This window comes from Sturnus vulgaris, chromosome 25 (genome assembly GCF_052056855.1).
Source record: "Sturnus vulgaris isolate bStuVul1 chromosome 25, bStuVul1.hap1, whole genome shotgun sequence".
Lineage (NCBI taxonomy): Eukaryota > Metazoa > Chordata > Aves > Passeriformes > Sturnidae > Sturnus > Sturnus vulgaris.
This window is the reverse complement of record NC_142267.1, coordinates 4748666-4766580: the sequence shown is the minus strand read 5'-3', so window position 1 is coordinate 4766580 and position 17915 is coordinate 4748666.

The following is a 17915-nucleotide window of genomic DNA, read 5'->3' as shown; positions in this document are numbered from 1 at the left end:
ACCACAGTGAGATCACACCAGAGCTGACATTTATAAGCAGCTTTAAGAGCCAACTCCCCCACTTTCAGCTTCCTGATTTCTAACAATAAAAATCCACATTACATGTCCAATTTCACTCACCTTTCTTTCCACAGACACCTTTCCCCTCTCCTTTGAGCACACACCAGAGGGAAATCAACATGCAGAAGAGCATGTATTTATATTATACATCACCCAGAACACATCACAGGCCAACCAGGAATTCCCAGAGCAGTGCAGGAACCTCTCCAGTCTCAAAAACCAGCACCATTGTCAGGAGTCTGAGCACCAGCATCAGTGACAGCTCAGCACTGCTGTGTGCCTCAGCCTCGTGTCTGGATTCACTCCAAGATTATCCGGGGTCCATTTGCTGTGGGTTCCAGTGCAAATAACCCAGAGAGCACAGGACTCCACATCCACACCCCAAAAACCCCACATCCACACCTCAATAACCCCAGAGAGCACAGGACTCCACATCCACACCTCAATAACCCCAGAGAGCACAGGACTCCACATCCACACCCCAAAAACCCCACAGGGAACAGGACCCCACACCCACACTTCAATAACTCCAGAGAGCACAGGACCCCACATCCACAGCCCAATAATCCCACAGGACCCCACACCCCAATAACCCCATACCTCAATAACCCCACATCCACACCCCAATAACCCCACAGGACCCCCCCAGCTCGGACAGAGCCAGGCTCAGAGCAGTTCCATGCACGTTTCCCACACAAACACTGAAACAAGCACCACAAACCATCCCTGAGTGGGCACGGACACCACCCCAGCACCCAGGGATCCCACCCGGGGATCACATCCAGGGATCACACCCAGGGATCCCACCCGGGGATCCCACCCGGGGATCGCACCCTCGCCTTTTCCATGGGGGCCCTCCCTCGCCCACAGGATCGCAGCCATCACCGCAGCACGGGCCGCGAGCCTTTCCGCAGGCCTGGCTCCCGCTCACTACTGAAATATTTCCCTTGGCTTGTGCGGGTTGCCGGGGCTGGAGGAGGCAGTTTTCCATTCCCCCTCGCATTACTCTTTTTGATTGGCACTTTAATGAGGGCGCCGGGGGTCTGCCCCCTGCCAGGGGGCCGGTTCATGCCCCGTTTATCTCACAGGCCATGTAAGACTAAAATAACACGCCAGGCTGAGTTTCACTGCCTTGTGATCCGCGGCCCACCGTGATGGATTGAGTGGCTGCAGCGGGCTGGCAGCTGAAGTGTGTTGTAACACTATCTCTCTGTCAGCACAGCACAATGCACTCGCTGATTTTCCCAGCGCTCGCCCTCACCATCGGCCCACGAGTTTCCAAAGTTCATTTTCCAGGGGGCTGCAAAGTGATAATAAATAACACAGCAAAGGTTAGGCCAAGCTTTCCTTCCCCTGCCTGCCCTGCTGCTGACCAGGAGGGGCTGCGGTGCCAACTGCACGGGAACAGCCATAAATCCCATAAATCCCATAAATCCAGCCCAGAACAGAGGAAAGGATCTCTGCTGCTCTTTTGTGGGAGCTCCTTCTGCTGAGCCAACACTTGGGCACAGGGCTCCTCTCCCAAAGAGAACAGCCCAGCCCCAGGGGCTGCCAGGTTCTCTCCAGAAATCTGAAAAAACTCCCTGAACTTCACTGGCTGCAGAGTCAGGACCAACAAGGCCTTGCCAATATTTGACTTATTTGCACCAATATAACCCATAAATTCACTAGGATATCCAGGAATCCTGTGTGAAACCTGGATTACATGATAGATACCTTTCTTTAATATTCTAAACACTCAATATCCTCATATCTCCTCTATAGGAAAACCTTAAACAAAGAGGATTTTTTCCATTAAAAAACTGGAGTCCAGGAAATGAACCAATTTTTTAGTCATCCAAAGAGGTCCTCTACTAACTGAGACCTCATCTTTGTGTCCTCAACATCCCTTCGTTCTCCTTGTCACTGTAAAATAAAGAATTCCCTCAAATACTGCGGGGAACACTAATTTTTGGTCTTGTCATCCCAGCCCCTGCCAGAAAGAGTGAACAAATGAGCTCCACAACAGAAGGGGCTCTTCCTGTATAAGAATTTTTGACAGCACAAACTTGAAATTAATGACTCTCCCACCCCCCAATAACCAACAATCAAACCCAATTAACCCTAGGGCTAATAAATAAGAAGGGCGAAGCTTGCTCAGGACAATTCTGTAGATCTGTACATCCACAGTTTCTTTAAAGCCTTGCACAAAACAGTAACACAGCCAAAAATAGCTCCAAAATCAATTTTAGAGGTTCAGCTGCCATAATATCAGTGCATTGTCAAATATTTCATTGTGAGGACCTAGAACCCTTTCCCATCACTGGGCTCTAGATCCATCTCACTCTGGGCAAAAACAAATGTGTTCCTGCCAATAGAAGAAATCACTAGAGAAAGAATGAGCAAAGAAGGTAAGAGAATGAGAATAAGATGCTGAAGGAACTCAAAGATCAAGGAAAAATGCACCAGGATCCAAAATGAGAACGTGATGAGGAAAAGGGGCCAGACTGAGGAACTGCTTGAAAAATCCATTGCTCTCAATGGCAGCTGTTTGTATGGACCACACAAATCACTGCAGGATGCAGATTTCAACTCACAGGGCTGCAGGAATGAGCCTCATGAGTGGAGGAACTTTATTTGTGAGAGACAAGCCCAGCCCCCAGCTGGAACAGCAGTGGCAGCACATGGGGCTGCTCCTGGTGGGAGCCTTGGCAGAGTCCTGTGCTCCAGAGATCCCAGCTTGGTCCTGTGCCCCCAGCCCTGCAGATCCAGCTTTGGACTGGGCAGCCCAGAGCCTGCCAGCACAGCACAGGGATCAGGGATGTGCCACAAACACCCTGGGAAGCTTCCCTGGAGCTGCCAGTGGTGCCTCCACCTCCCAGCTCCACTCCAGATTGGATCTGGCTGCTGCAGCCAAGCCCTAAATATTCCTCTGGGGACAGCCAGACACTTACACCTTAACACAGAGGAGGGCATGCTGAGCCTGCAGCCAGAAAGGCTGGGAAATATTAGGGAAAAACGAGTGGGTGGGGGAGCTCAAGGGACCAGTGGGAGGATGCGGGAAATCAGTAACACTGATCTGAATAACTGGTAACAATTATTAGATCTTTTTTGGTATGAATCATCTCAGAGACTCATTTCAATGATGTCACTCAAGGGGCAGTAAAAAGTACAGTAGAAGCCACCAACCTGCCATGGCAGGGTTTGGAGCCACAGCATGATTGGACAAACAAGTCTGGGAAATTTCACCAACACATCAAAAAGGGAGCAAGTTTTGTGGAGAATATCCACTCTGACAGATCAGACAGGCAAATTTGTCTTTGGCAAGATTATGATGTTACTTAGAGCTCTGATGAATCTGCCTGAACTGCTGGAGAAGGAGTAGTCTCACTTATCTGATGACCACTGACCTTGTCCCTATCCTCTCCCCGAGGGTAGAATTTGTATTTGAAGCAACAGGTTGTAAAATCAGCCAGCCAGAACCACCCTGAGGGAACAAAACCAAACCAGAACAACAGTGAAACAGCCCAAACCAAGCAAACAGAGTGAGTTTGAACAGAATCTGTTCTCTGGGTTCACTCACCAAACCCACCCAAGATCTCCCATCCTTGCAGGGGAAGGGGCAGCAGAGCTGGTGCTGCCTTGAGCACATCTCAACTCCTTTTATCTTCTTAAACAACTGCAGGAGAAGAAAAACTCTTTCATCAACAAGCAGTAGTATCAGCAGGCTCAGGAACTCAACAGTAACCACATCACAGTCCTTATCCCTTTCTCCACACCTTCCACAGAACACAGCCCCTTTTCCCAAACTGCAGAACCATGGCCATTTTCTGCCAACATGAAACACCTTCAGCACCCAGTCCATGGTTGCTTCTCACCTGTGGGCAAAGCACTGGGTGCTGTCAGTGCTCCTTTGCAGCCAGTCACCCAAACCTGGCAGTGGCTGAGCAGCTGGGTGTGAACAGACATTTATAGGGAGTTCCAAGACCTTCCTCAATCCAAAACGGGGCTGGAAACCATCCCTGTGTGTGGAGCAGAGCAGGAGGCAGGGATTATCTCCAGGTTGCTTTTCCCTTTTAGACACACAGCTCCCAGCATCTACCATCCAGAAGTGCACTGCCTGTAAGAGTTTCTTAGGAGGGTTCCACAACAATTTTTTTTTTATTTTTTGGACTTTTATGAAATTCAGGCACACACAGAGAAAAGTATAGGACTTGGCTCCTGGAAATACTGTGCATTAGAGAGCTGCTATTGGTTCCAGACCTTCCTTAACTACAATGAGAGAAAGGGAAGGTTAGAGAACCCTACAGTCCCAATTTCAACACAATGGTTTTCAACCCAGTATTGGAGCAATCCAAGGTATTGCTGTCCAGCAGACCTGTCACACCACAAAACAGAGATATGGTCCAAGAGAGAAGATCAAAAACTTCAGGCCTCACCACCATGCACTGATTGTGATGGAGCAACCACTTAAAACCCAGGAACTTTAATTTGCTTGGAGCTTTCTGGGGATTTAGGGAAGGGTCAAGAGAAGAAGTCCAGCACGTGCATCTGGAGCACAGCCCATTTCAACAAGGTAATGTGGGCCTGAGCCAAGTACACCATGTTGAGTTATCAGTATCTATTATTAACCTAAAAAAATTAACCTTAATGGTGAGCATAATGCTATGTTTTTACAACATCTGTCAGCAATTATTTGTATTTACTTGCATTGCAAATGCAGAAGAAAAGTCAGAGAAATAAACACCAGAATTCCCACCAGTCTTGTGTTTTCACAAAGAATCTCCAATCATCGCTGTTTAGACACTCACATTTGTTCCTTGCCCTCTCCAGCATGGAATTTCTTCCCAATCCTCTATGACCAGTAATTATCAGTCCTCATTCACCCTGCAGCAAATCTGGACTAACCCCTCTGCAATTAGTGGTGTTAACTTCAGGGTTCTTATAACAGAAATTAGAGCTCTGATATTTCTTGGATTCAAAGCAGTTCCTGCTCTCCCCTTGGCCATGCCTTGCCACAGCAAGAAGGGAGGCAGGGAGAGCAGGGGTTGTGCTCCAGTCACACTCCACCTGTGCAAGGCAGGGTGAGGAACAGGTTAGCTGGGTGAAAAGTTCACTGCAAGCTGAGCTGTCTGTTTCTCTTGCTTAATTTATCCGATATTTGGCTAACCTTGCTCTGAACCCAGCCCCCAAGACCCCCTTCCTCTCATCCCTCCCCAGTGGGTTCATGTCAGCCAAAGACACCGCCTCTAATTCCCTTCTCCCTGACCCTGCCGAGGGGAGGGGGCTGGGACACAGGGCCAAGCACAGAGCAGAGCCCCAGCACTGCACAGATAATCATTATTTATGCTCTAAACTTCAACAAGAGCGAACACAAAAGCCCTGGAGTCAGCAACATTGCCTGACACGGTGTTCCAGTTTATCAGCCTTCCCAAGGCTGGATGGCACCTCCTGCACCCCCCCTCCTCTGCTCCCCCCTCCTCTGCATCCTCTCGCTCCTGGAGGATGCAGAACTTCCTAAAGCAGCTCCTGATGATCCCTGATCCCCCCAGCAGCCCCTGCCAGGGGACTGCACACAGTTCCCACACTCACAGCCTCTGAAATACCAATTAACCCAGTATGTCCATCACCTCATTTCTGCAGCTCAAGGTCCTCTAAAAGAACCTGACCGACAAATTTAAATTTTTCAAAGCAGAGTGCAGTAGCACAGAACATGAGCAGGGAGACCCTAAAGAGCTTTTCTGACAACAAATCCCATAAATTCAGTGGAGGAAAGGCTGGAGGGTATCAAGGTGTGCTACTGCTGCTCTTTGGAGAACAGGATTCCCTGATCCACAGACCTTTATACACCCATAAGCTGCTCACCCTGCAGAATACAGCCAAGGTTTGCTCAGAAGCTGCTGAGCTGTTTCCCTTTCCCTGGTAATCTACAACTCCCTGCCCATCCTGCCCCTGTGCCCAAAAAACGGGTGACAAGATTGCCGGGATTGGCCCTGCTGTGCCGGGCACGGCTCTGGGAACGCTCCCAGCACCTCTCCCCTCCACACGTCACGGCTCGCTGCTGCTGATGCGAACTGCAGAGAAGCTGCTGGCAGGCTCCCCTTGTTTTCCTGCTGTGCTCAGGACTGTTCCCAACACAAAGAGTGTTTGATGGGCTTCTCCATGGGCTGGGCACAGCTTCAGAGCAGGGCACCAACCAAACCTGCTGAGCTGTGCCTGCTGCTCTGAGCAGCCCCTGCTCCCTTCGGTGTTTACCCTGCCCGGAATCCACACTGCCATTCCCACCTGGCACCCTGCTCTCACCCCCCTGACAGGGGGACTTCAGGTGTGCCCAAGATTCTGTGAATGCAGCAGAATCCAATCCCACCTGATGCTTCCTTAACTTGATCATTTTTGACCTGACAAAGAACCTCACAGCTGTGCCATGGCTTTGATACACCTGAGCTGCCTCAGGTCCAGCGCAGACCCTCACAGACAACTTTATATTTTTACAATCTGTATCATCAGAGTGCCCAAAACTCCATTACAGTGTGTCTGCACACACAAAGTTCCCGTCCCACTGGCAGGGAGGGCAGAAACAGCTTTACAATAAGTGGAAATTCCTTGTGGTCTAAGAACAATATTAAACTTGTTTCTCAGGGTCAGCAGATGACCTCGCCTTGACACAGGGCTCCGTTTCTCTGGGAGCAGTGAAAACTGGCCCAGTTCTGATGTGGTCACTAATTTAGTGACACCATCCATTCCAAACTTCACCACTCCCACACCAAAGTAGCAAAATACCAGTTTACAAAGAGTACTTTGAAATAAAAAACCCCAGGCCCTTACCAAAGCACATGATCCAGCACCACCCTCCCCATCTAATGCTCTATTTTTTCAAGGCATGAAAATTGCTGAGAAAAGCCAAGTAAGGCTGTCAGGAGGACATGAAATTTCAAACTGCTACATAAGTAAACTGAGGATACACAAAACCCCCTCAGCCCACATGGCATAACTCATAATTCTCCTGGTACCTGTATTCCTCAACAGTAGGGCCAGCACAGGTACTCACCACTGCCTCAAATAATTAATCTATAAAATAACTAACAACATATCATTTCCATACAAGAAATCCTTTGTGCAAACTTTGTTGTGGATTTTAATGCCTCTTCAAAACTGCTGGAATTAGTCATGGGTGGGTAAAAAGGAGCAGGATTGTTGCAACAGGTGAGAGAGAAAGTCAATCACAGAGCTCAGTGCCACAGATCCCTGTTTGCTCCTTCCAGCCACCCCACAGAAAAGCAAAAATGCTTCAAAAGATGCCATGCCTGCATAATTAAAGGTAAGCTGAGTGCAATGAAGCTCAGATTGTTTACAGGTGCAGCTTAAGAATCACTCAATTAAAAAAAAAAGAGTGCACATGGTTGATGCAGCCATTCTAATAATTCAGCCCAAAACCCGAGTTTCTTCATAATAGAAAAGAGCTTGTGAAAACATTGAGAGAGACAACTTTCACTTTAAAAATACACGAGAGCAATTAACAGGTCAAGCTTCAAAGAAAATCTATGTTCTCTTCTCCATGTATCCAAATTAGAGGCTTCTGTTTGTGGGGAAAAACCCCCAAAGAAAACCAGGAAAAAACCCACCACAAACATGCAAACTCCAACACCTTCATCCCCTGCTCCCAAAAAACCATCCCACATGATGAAGATGTAAGAGGGCAGCAGTCAGAAATTCACCCTTTCAGCCTCTCAGGCAGATTTTTCAGCTCTTGCTGGCTCCTGAGGAAGATTTTTGCCCCCCGTGGCTGCAGCCAGACCCTCACAGACACAAAGCTCCCCTCCAGGATCTCAGGGCTCTATTCCAGTGCCTGCTGTGGGAACAGGCTCAGCTCAGGTTACACAGTACCCCCTACTCCAGGGCCAGAGTCAACACCAAGAGATCCAGGAACGATGCCTAAAACAAAGGAATTGAGTGGGATCAGCCCAGCTGGCTGGAGCATGGTGCTGATACCACCAAAGGTGCGGCTCCAATCCCTGAACAGGCCATTCCAGTTGGACTCGATGGAGGATCCCCTTGGGAGGTCCCTTCCAAACCAGAATAGTCTGTGATTCTAAATTACAGCCAAGGACAGGGAAACCCACGACCCTGACAGCCTCAGATGAGCTCTAAGGAGTTCTTGTGGTTCTGGGGTTTCTCCATGACCCACCCCTTCCCACAGCTCTGAAAGATTGCACTGGAGCCCCACCCCACCCCTGGGCTGCAGAGTCCCAGGAGATAAATGTGTGTGTCACACGCTGGGAGCAGGGTGGCTGCAGAGCCAACCAGGGGCTGCTGGCAGTAACAGACAGGGATTGTTGATCACAAACAGGGATTGTTGATCACAAACAGGGATTGTTGTTGATAACAAGCCGTGAGAAAGAACAAAATGTGGTGGAGGAGGGCCCATGTGGGTGTAAGGCAGCGCTTTCCTGGGACAAATATCCTTGTTGATGCTCCTGGAGACAAGCACAGCACAAGGAATGAGGCTGGGAAGTGGGCAGGGACTCTAAGGGGGATCAAGACCACCAGAGACCACAAAGCCTCCAACCCATTTCCAGAAAGGTCTGAAAGAACATCCATGACATGTGATCTGCATAGAAACTGAGAAAGCAATCCTGACAATGGGAAAACCTGTCCATAAAAAGGCACTCCCCAAGCCTGGGTGGTGTCCCCAGGATCCTGGACATCCCATCAGCTGGACTGATGCAGCTGGATCCATACTGAAACCAAGAATGACATCCCAGTAGCTGGATCAATGCCTTTCCTTTTTCCTTTCCTTTCCTTTCCTTTCCTTTCCTTTCCTTTCCTTTCCTTTCCTTTCCTTTCCTTTCCTTTCCTTTCCTTTCCTTTCCTTTCCTTTCCTTTCCTTTCCTTTCCTTTCCTTTCCTTTCCTTTCCTTTCCTTTCCTTTCCTTTCCTTTCCTTTCCTTTCCTTTCCTTTCCTTCCTTCCCTTCCCTTCCCTTCCCTTCCCTTCCCTTCCCTTCCCTTCCCTTCCCTTCCCTTCCCTTCCCTTCCCTTCCCTTCCCTTCCCTTCCCTTCCCTTCCCTTCCCTTCCCTTCCCTTCCCTTCCCTTCCCTTCCCTTCCCTTCCCTTCCCTTCCCTTCCCTTCCCTTCCCTTCCCTTTCCTCCTTCCCTTCCCTTCCCTTCCCTTCCCTTCCCTTCCCTTCCCTTCCCTTCCCTTCCCTTCCCTTCCCTTCCCTTCCCTTCCCTTCCCTTCCCTTCCCTTCCCTTCCCTTCCCTTCCCTTCCCTTCCCTTCCCTTCCCTTCCCTTCCCTTCCCTTCCCCTCCCTTCCCTTCCCTTCCCAGTTTCCTTGCCCCAGGGATGTCCTGCAGTCCCTGGGCAGCTCCCAGGGCTCTCCCAGCTGGACACTGCTCCTGGCGTGGCTGGACAGTGACCTCAGCACTGGGGAGGGGACAGCAGCCAGCAGCAGGAGGGTCCCTTGGCCAGGCACATCCAACCATCCACGGGCAGCTCCAGCACCTACAGGGCAACCAAAATATGAAAGATCTCTCACATGTGGGATCTATTAGGGCATTTCGAAGGAATTCACGTTCATTGTTTCCCTTGAAATATAAAGGTTATAAAACTTAATGGCCACATGACAAGGAAACTATATGAAACACTCAGAGATTTACAGAGTGACTGCTCAGCTCTAGGGGCATGTGGCTGGAAATTGCTGGTCAAAAGCCAATGAGCCCCATGGTCTGAGCTCTTGGGCAGTTTTCTTATTTCTTCCTTTCTTTTCCTGACCTTGCAGACTGGTATTTGGTTACCACAGCAGCTCCAAAGTCAAACAGAAACACAGCTTGTATCTTCTTTCAAGTATTTATTTCTTTTGTCCTGTTAACACCAAGTAATGAAAGGAATTGTAAGGATTTTGAAGGGGGGAGAGAGGAATGAAAGCAGGAGAATGGGGGGAAAAAAGGACATAATGGCTTAATTTCTCACAGCATGTGCAGCACAAATGAACAGTAAACAAATCCCACAGAAAAATGCAAACAAAGGCTACGTTTGCTCACAGTTCCAAGAAAAAAGCCCATCGTGAGTGCCACTGAGCAAACATTTCTGTGATGAAACCCTCAGAGCCTCTGTGTGATTTCCAGGCCAATTCAGCACAGCAGATACCTCCCCCCTTCTCCCAGAACATCCCTGGGCTGCAGCAGCCACAGGGCTACGTTTCCAAGCCTTGTTTTGGTTTAAGGCATGGAAATGTTGTAATTATGGCATTAAGAGGAAGCAGCAATCCAATCCAACCATTCAAGAGCAAGTGTGAAAATCCGATTAGAGATTTGCCACTGGGGTTTTTCTATACAGAGTGAAATAATTAAGCAACAGCTAATGAACAAATACTGTATTTTGTTGGGACTTCTGACCCAGATTTTGGCAGCCCCAGCCAGGTCAGAAACTCATGATGTCACCAAAGGGTCTTTGGGTGACCCTAAGGGTTGTACCAGCAGTACAATCATAAATTATCTCACTGTGTGACACCAGGTGAGGCTGTGCCATTTTGTGTGTCACCCTTCCTATGTCTGTAACAAATGGAAATGCTCTGGCAGGGCCAGGCTGGCACAGGTGAGAGTCAAACAATGTGCAGCGCTTTTCCTTCCTTTCCTTACTTCCCAAACCTCAATTGCAGCACAACTCTCGTCCACTTTATTTTCTTAAATGAACCAAGGGTGACTGTGCAGCAACACAAATCCCAAAACACCATCATGCCATTCCCCTCATGTGGAAATATGCCATGCCCTGATGTTGGGAGGTCACTCTTATTTTAATGAACTCTTTGCAGGATTTCCAGTGTGATTATTTTTCCCCTGATGATCTGAGGCTGAGAGGCGAATTCAGTGAAAGAAACAAAACCAAACTGCGAAAATTTTCTGCTATAAGTAAAGGCAAATGCACTTTTAACAGTATCCCAAATTAGGGTTTTTTCCCTTGAAAATGTCTACAGGCACGTTTTTGGTCACGGGATAGGAAATATGTCATGAGAACACACTCAAATATGCATTCGCATTAACACTGCTGCCAGAAGCCATCTCACAGTCATCACCAGACATCCTGGAGCCCCCAGAAAGCTTTCTGTGGGCTTGGAAGGCATCCAGGCAGGAGAAAGCAAAGCCACCATGTGCTTGGGATGGCCAGTTCCACAGGAAAACTCTGCATTAATGAATGGCAAACGCTCAAAGCGGGAGTTACGGCGAGGAGCTTGCAAGGAAATCACTGGCCAAGAACCATCATGAGCATAAAATATTTGATAAATGAAAATCTGAAAGAAATTTATGTAAAAATGGTCTATTGAAAGAAAACAGGCTGATTTTACAGCCCATGTAAAGCAGGGCTGCTGGCTGTAATAAAGATAACTGGAATACAAGTTGCTTGCCCAGCCTTAAAGGATGTGTACCTCAGACTGCAAAAAGACACTCTGAAGTGTCTTTAATCTTTTTATCTTTTATTTTGTCTTTTATTTTTATCGCCAAAATAATCTATTTTACTATTTGTATGTGGTAAATTATCAGAAGAAATCAAGTGCTGGGTATTGGGGCTTGCACCGTGTTTCTATTTTTCCACAGATGACTTTTACCTTATGATTCCCCCTCTAACCATAAAGTGAGGTTCTGGCCACCCACTCCCTCCCAGTCCTTCCCAGTTCAAATTCGGATCGTGTAGGTGTTAAACAGAATGTGCAGTTATGAACAGAACTAACAGCTCTCTGGGGTTTAGCTACACTTCACGCTTCAAAGGAACGAATCTGAAGATATTTAGGGTGGTTTGCAGAGTTAATGTGTCAGAAGGTGTGCACAGGGCTCAGGTGAGGGGATGCCTGAGGGGATGGTGCAGAGATGAACAATCTGCAGGCACAGCATTCTGGCTCAGGAACTCTCCAAACACAGCCCTCTCTAACGGGAACAACTGGGAGAGACAAATGAAATGATGAAAAATGAAGGGATCAGCAGAAATCAGACCTAATATAAACCCAACTCAAATAAACTCAGCATGGCTCCTGTGGCTCATTCAAAAGCAGCTCTTCTCCAGTGAACTCAGGTCAGGGGAAAGATGGAACAGAACTTCCTCTGCTCTGTGCCTTTAGGAGCCACTGGCAACTCTGGCTGGCAATGGGAAGAGGATTTTAAACGGAAACATTGAAGATTGCAACTCTACCTCCTACGTTGCATCACAGGAAATGTGACATCTCCAGCCAGAAAGTGTAACTGCTCCTAAATCCTGGGCTTCAGAATTGGAAAGAATTAACATTATTTTCATAATTGATGTGGGGTCAGAGCTGTGTGTACTTGCCTGAATTCAAAGCCAAGCAGTAGTTTTTACATAAGGAAATTTATAATTCTGTAATTTATTTTTAAAACTGGAATGAAGATGCTTTGACTCTGCATGTGCAAAACAGAATGAGGTCAGGAGGCTCAGTTCTGTATCCCTGGGATGATGGAAGCAGAGCATTCTTTGCACAATCAAACTGAGTTGTTTGTAAATGATTTATGTGCTTTTTAACATATGTAGAACCTTTTGCTACAGGACATCAACACTGGGGTTTTTGAATTATTTTTCTACACCAGCATCAGATCACTTCTAAAGAAATTCAAGGCTGTATTTGAAAATTTGATTAACATGCTTGTTAAACCTCAGCTAAAACAACAGGACAACAGAGAAACTGAATGTGATTTAATGTTCAAAAATATTGTAACAGTTGATGTGGGTGAAGAAGGTTTTTTGGCTATAGCAGACAGTTGAGAAACATGTCAGATTGCTTCTACTGAATAGTCAAAAATATCAGAATATTGAAAGTCACAGACTATTCAGCCACCAACGCACACGTGGTAGTGCTTGCTCGTGTCTCTCTCCACTGTCTTTTGCACAGGACAGGAGTAAAATATTGCCTGGCTCCACAAGTGCTCTCCATGAATTTGCAGCTCTGATGGGAGTTCAGGAAAGAGCACAAGGTATTTTATTGCTGGGAAGAGGAGAGCCATTAAATAGAATCTGTGATTCTGTTTAACCCCATGGCTGAATTGAGTCAAACATGTTCCTCCACATTTATTACCATTAAAACAAGGGGAGATGTGGCCCAAGACCTCAAGGAATCAGAGAGGAGCTGATGTGGCTCCTTTTTCTGGTACCTGAGAGACTCCTCCATTCTTTATGGCTGACACTGACCCAAAGAATTGCTTTGTTCTCTGATGGATGGATTTATTATTTTTTTTAGCACCTATTTTGCTACATTTAACAGTTGAGAGAGCAGAGATCATGAGCTTGTCACCTCTGCTGCTACTTGTAGTAGGCAGAGTTGAAGGAGGTGTAAGACTGTGGAGTGAACTGTGGCTGCAGGGAATCAGTGTTCCCAGCAGGCTCTGGGAACAGGAATTACATGTTTGGATACCACTTGTTTTCCATTATTGCCATTTCTATCTTCTGTTAACATTCCTCTGACATAAGCCCTTTTTTCTTATTCCATATGACAGCAGCATTTATGTTGCCAAAACACCCCAGAGACCCCGTCACTCTGCACTTCCTTCAGTCCTCTCTGCACAAAGGCACTAATGCTTGACTTTCCTGGAAAAGACAGCAAAGAATTGCCTCCTGATCTTATGGCTGAAGTGAATGCTGCCAGCTCAGTGTCTGGGAACACTGATCAGATCAACACTGACGCCCAAGGGCATCTGGTGGCTACACCCCGAAGTGTCTGATGCTAAAAAATGAAGGAAGTCTCAATTCATGTACTCCTGATGCCCAAGGTTTGCACATGGTGGTCCAAGGGCCCAGTCAGGGGTCAGATCTGAGGTGGGAGTTGTGCTCTGAAGTTCTCTGGCATCTATGGACAAGCAGAGCCCCCCCTCAGTGCTTGGGTTTGTACTGGGTACCTGATGTCACCTCCTCCTTTAATCTGCATTCTTCAAGAGCATCCTGTGGGACCACAAGTTTAAATCCATCTGTTGGGAGTTTGTACGTGCAGCCTTTACTGCCCTAGTGCACTGTGACAGGGACCTGCTCAGGAAACCAAACTCGGTGCCAAATGCCCCAGGGACCTGCAGGAACACAATTCTGGAAGCCAGGGTCATTTTCAGACAGAAGCCAGCAGGCTTCTGAGCTGGATTGATTGAAGGCACTGATCTCCCAGCAGTGCTCCTCTCCTTAGCTCCACGGCTTGGGGAAGGAAGATACCAGTGGGAACTCTCCACTTCTGTATTCTCTTCATTATCACTTGATGAACATAGATAGAGAAACTTCATGTCTAGGATGCCTGTCTGTGAAAAGCCTGTACAGCACAGAGGCCACTCACTCAGATAAAGAAAAATCGTATTTAAAAAATGCTTTTGCTTAAGAAAAAAATAGGAAATGGAATCACATCTACTTAGTAGCACCAGGTCAGGATGATTGCTGACACAAGGCAGAGAAGCACATGTCCTTGTAATACCTAGCATGATGGATGGCCCTTGCAGCTGGAAAAAGTGAGTGGGGAGTCAAACTGCCCCTTGTTTTTACATGTTTGGGCTGCTTTCCCTCCCTCAAAAAAAACAAAACAAGAGTCAGCCATTAGTTACCAGCATATTAGAGTTTCCAAGCCAGCAAGCTACAAAATTAATTGACTGCTTTTTAGGGCATGGTGACCCACTGGAATGAGCAGGAGCAACAACGGGCTTCTTTTATAGACTTTGCATTTGGCTGGAAATCACACGCCTCTGTTATTATATAACTTCAGGGATGTAAGGTGGCATCTTGCCTCTGTCTGTTTAGGGCCATCACACTCCCCCTAAGATTGCATCTTATCTTCTATTTTGTATTCTCATATACTTTTCAGTCACTCTCCAACTCAAATTACGGTGCTTTCTTCCCTCATTTAAGGAGGAATTATTCTAGTTTTACACAGGAAAAAAACATTACATGATGCATAAAAAATCATCACACATTTGCCTTAATTTTTTGCTGTGCTAATATGTAACAATGCCTACAGCAAAGGTGAACATAAGGAGCCAGTGAGTTTGGACTCTTTGGGGAGGTGTGAAGATATAAATTGTCTCAGAGGTTTGTGCCTTTAGTCCAGTCCAGGCAGGCTGGGTCAGTGTGTGCTCCTGCTCACAGGATCTGTCACAGGAACAGAAGAGGGTGAGATGTTGAAAGCAAAGATGACAGGGACGGGGCAGGGACAGGCTGCCTTTGATGCCCAGGGCACAATCAGGTGTGTGCTGTGTCTTCCAGCTGTGCTCTGCAGCTGGGGCAGCTCAGCCCCCAGAACAGCCTCTGTCTGCTCTCCCACTGCTCACCTGCTGATCCAAATCCCTGGAACAGACAGGGGTGCTTGTGCTGAAGCTTCAGCTTCCTGAAGGTACTGAATGAGGGTGCAGAGGTGACCTCAGTAGAAGAGAGGTGGTAAAAGGGGGCAAGAGGTATCTGAATTGGCATCTTCCCACAGGAAACACGGGACAGAGGGGAACGAGCTGCAGGGAGCAGGTGGAGTTCTGTTTTTCCTCTTGTCTTTCTGTGAGTCCCTGAATCTGTGGCTGCCACTACTCACGGTTCAACATCTCCTTCAGAAAAGCATTAGGTCAAAGAGGATTCTGTTCCCTAGAGAATGGAACTGCTGCTGGTGACTGACAGGTTTGCTCAGACTCCAAACATTCCAGGATCTTAGTGCCGGGGAGGTGAGAGCTGCAGACAGTGCAGAATATTCTCATTCTCAGGGCTGGTGGTTGGTAAAAATGAAAAATACTGCATTTGATATGATCTTGCTTTACCCCAAACTTAGGAACCAGTGCTGTCACGTAGATTAAATTTATTAAAGCCATGTGAAGAAATAAGAACGAAAGAGATGATCCAAGGGTCACCCTGTGTTCTTTTCTCAACAGTTGCATTTCAGCTCGAGGAAGGCACTAGGCCACATTCATGTCTGCTACAAGCAGATGTGTTCCCTTTGAAACACATGCACCCACTTATGCTCTGCCTGCATTAAGTCTGTTACTGGGTTTTCAGGAGCTTTTGCAAGTGCTCTCTGTTAATATCTGAAGGTGGGAGTGTTCAGGGAGTTGTCGGAAAGGCTTGCAAGACTAGATCTGATCATACCCACCCACACTAATTAACACATTACATAAAAGTACAACAAGTTTCTCTGCAAACATCAGAAACACTTGCCCAGGCACTTTCTGTGCAGTTCTAGAAGGGCTTGAGGGACAGACGCTATTGCTTTTTAACCTCAACAGAACAATGGGTGAGTGGGGAGGGTACAGCTCCCACTTTCAGGGCCCACTCCTTTTTGTCATGCAGCTGAAAATATGCCATTGGCTGGGACATGGCTGGAATTACCTTTTTAAAGTTCACCAAGGGTACATGAGGGTACACTTTCTTCTTATCAAAAACTGCAAAATGAAATATCGAACATGAGATCAGATACAAAGGACTCCTCCTCTCCCAGCCCTGCCTTGCTCATTCTGAAAATCACTTCATATAAACAGCAGCCCTTGAAGCCAGCTTGAACTGAAAAATCCTCCCATTTAAACTTGGTCTTTTTTTTTTTTTTGTTCAGGGGAACATGTCCCAGACCAGCTCATGTTTCTCCATCATTCAAGTTTTAAACCAGAAGCAATTTCTTGTGTAAGAGTGATAGTGAGAACTCTTTTATTCCTTCAGAGTTTGGAGCAAGTAAAACTCCTGTGACCTGCTCCTGCAGCTGCTCCTGGATTCCTCCTCCAGCAGGATAATAAATGGATACCCCGATCTCGATTTACTCCAGACTCTTGTATGACATCTGGCTTCAAGATGGTGGCACAGAGAAGTGCAGTGATGACATAGGAAAACAGAAGGAAAAAAAAAAGTGCAGTGGAGAGCAGGAGGCAGCAGAGAGAGCAGGGAAAATCAAAATTAAAATAAGGCAAAGGGCGGAAATTCCTTGGAGAAGGCCTTGGGCTTCAACAAAGCTTGTCCACATTTGCAGCACTTCAAGATTACCCAACACCACCCTTATGTGGGAAGGTCCCAGCAGACCTCAGCAGGCATTCCAGAGGAGCCTTTCTATGAAAAAAAGTCTTCAGTGTCTCCATCCACGTTTGCAGTCGCCTGCTGGATGGAGACTGTACTGTCCCACAACACTCACCAGGGAAGGAACTCTCTCACCCAACTCCTCCTGGCTAGCTGAAAAGCAAAGTCAATGTTTTCCTCATTATTTTCTTTCGCTGCAACCCTCTCCCCCACTGTGACTGCTATTTGACCTGCTGTCCACCCTGGGACCTGGGGGGAGAGAGAAGGAGCTTTGTGTGTGTATGACAGCACAGAGGTGATGAGTCTCAGCTACATTCTGACTTGATTATATTCATCAGAAAGAAATCAACAGCACTTAGTGTGTAAGAGAACTCTGGAGATAGGGAACATCTTCTGTGAGGTGCAGGGAAAGAGCAGATCTATTTAAGGGACAGGATTTGGAGATGAATGGGGATTCCAGACTGTGTTTTTTCCTCACATTTGCACTAGGAAGTTACCAATAAACAGAATCTCAGCACAAAGGTTTAATTTCAAGGGAACACTGCTCTTTCACCACGGTTGTTTGCTCCTGCAGCTACAAGCCTGGCACACCCAGCTGGGATCAGTGAGGAACTGGAATGGATCAGAGCACAAAGGGAAGTTGGCATCACCACACCTTCCTCTCCCAAACCTCTCCTGATAACCTGGTACCTTCAGTATTCCAGGCACATCCTGGAAGGGTTCTCCCCTCATGGGACTTGACTTTTCAGTGAGATGGGCTTCTCAAAAAAATTGACAAAAAATAAACCTGGAAGCACCTATTAGGGTGGGTGTCAAAATCAGAGAGACTGAAGTTTCTTTTCATCCTCTCCAGACAGCCTCAGACATCCAGGAAATC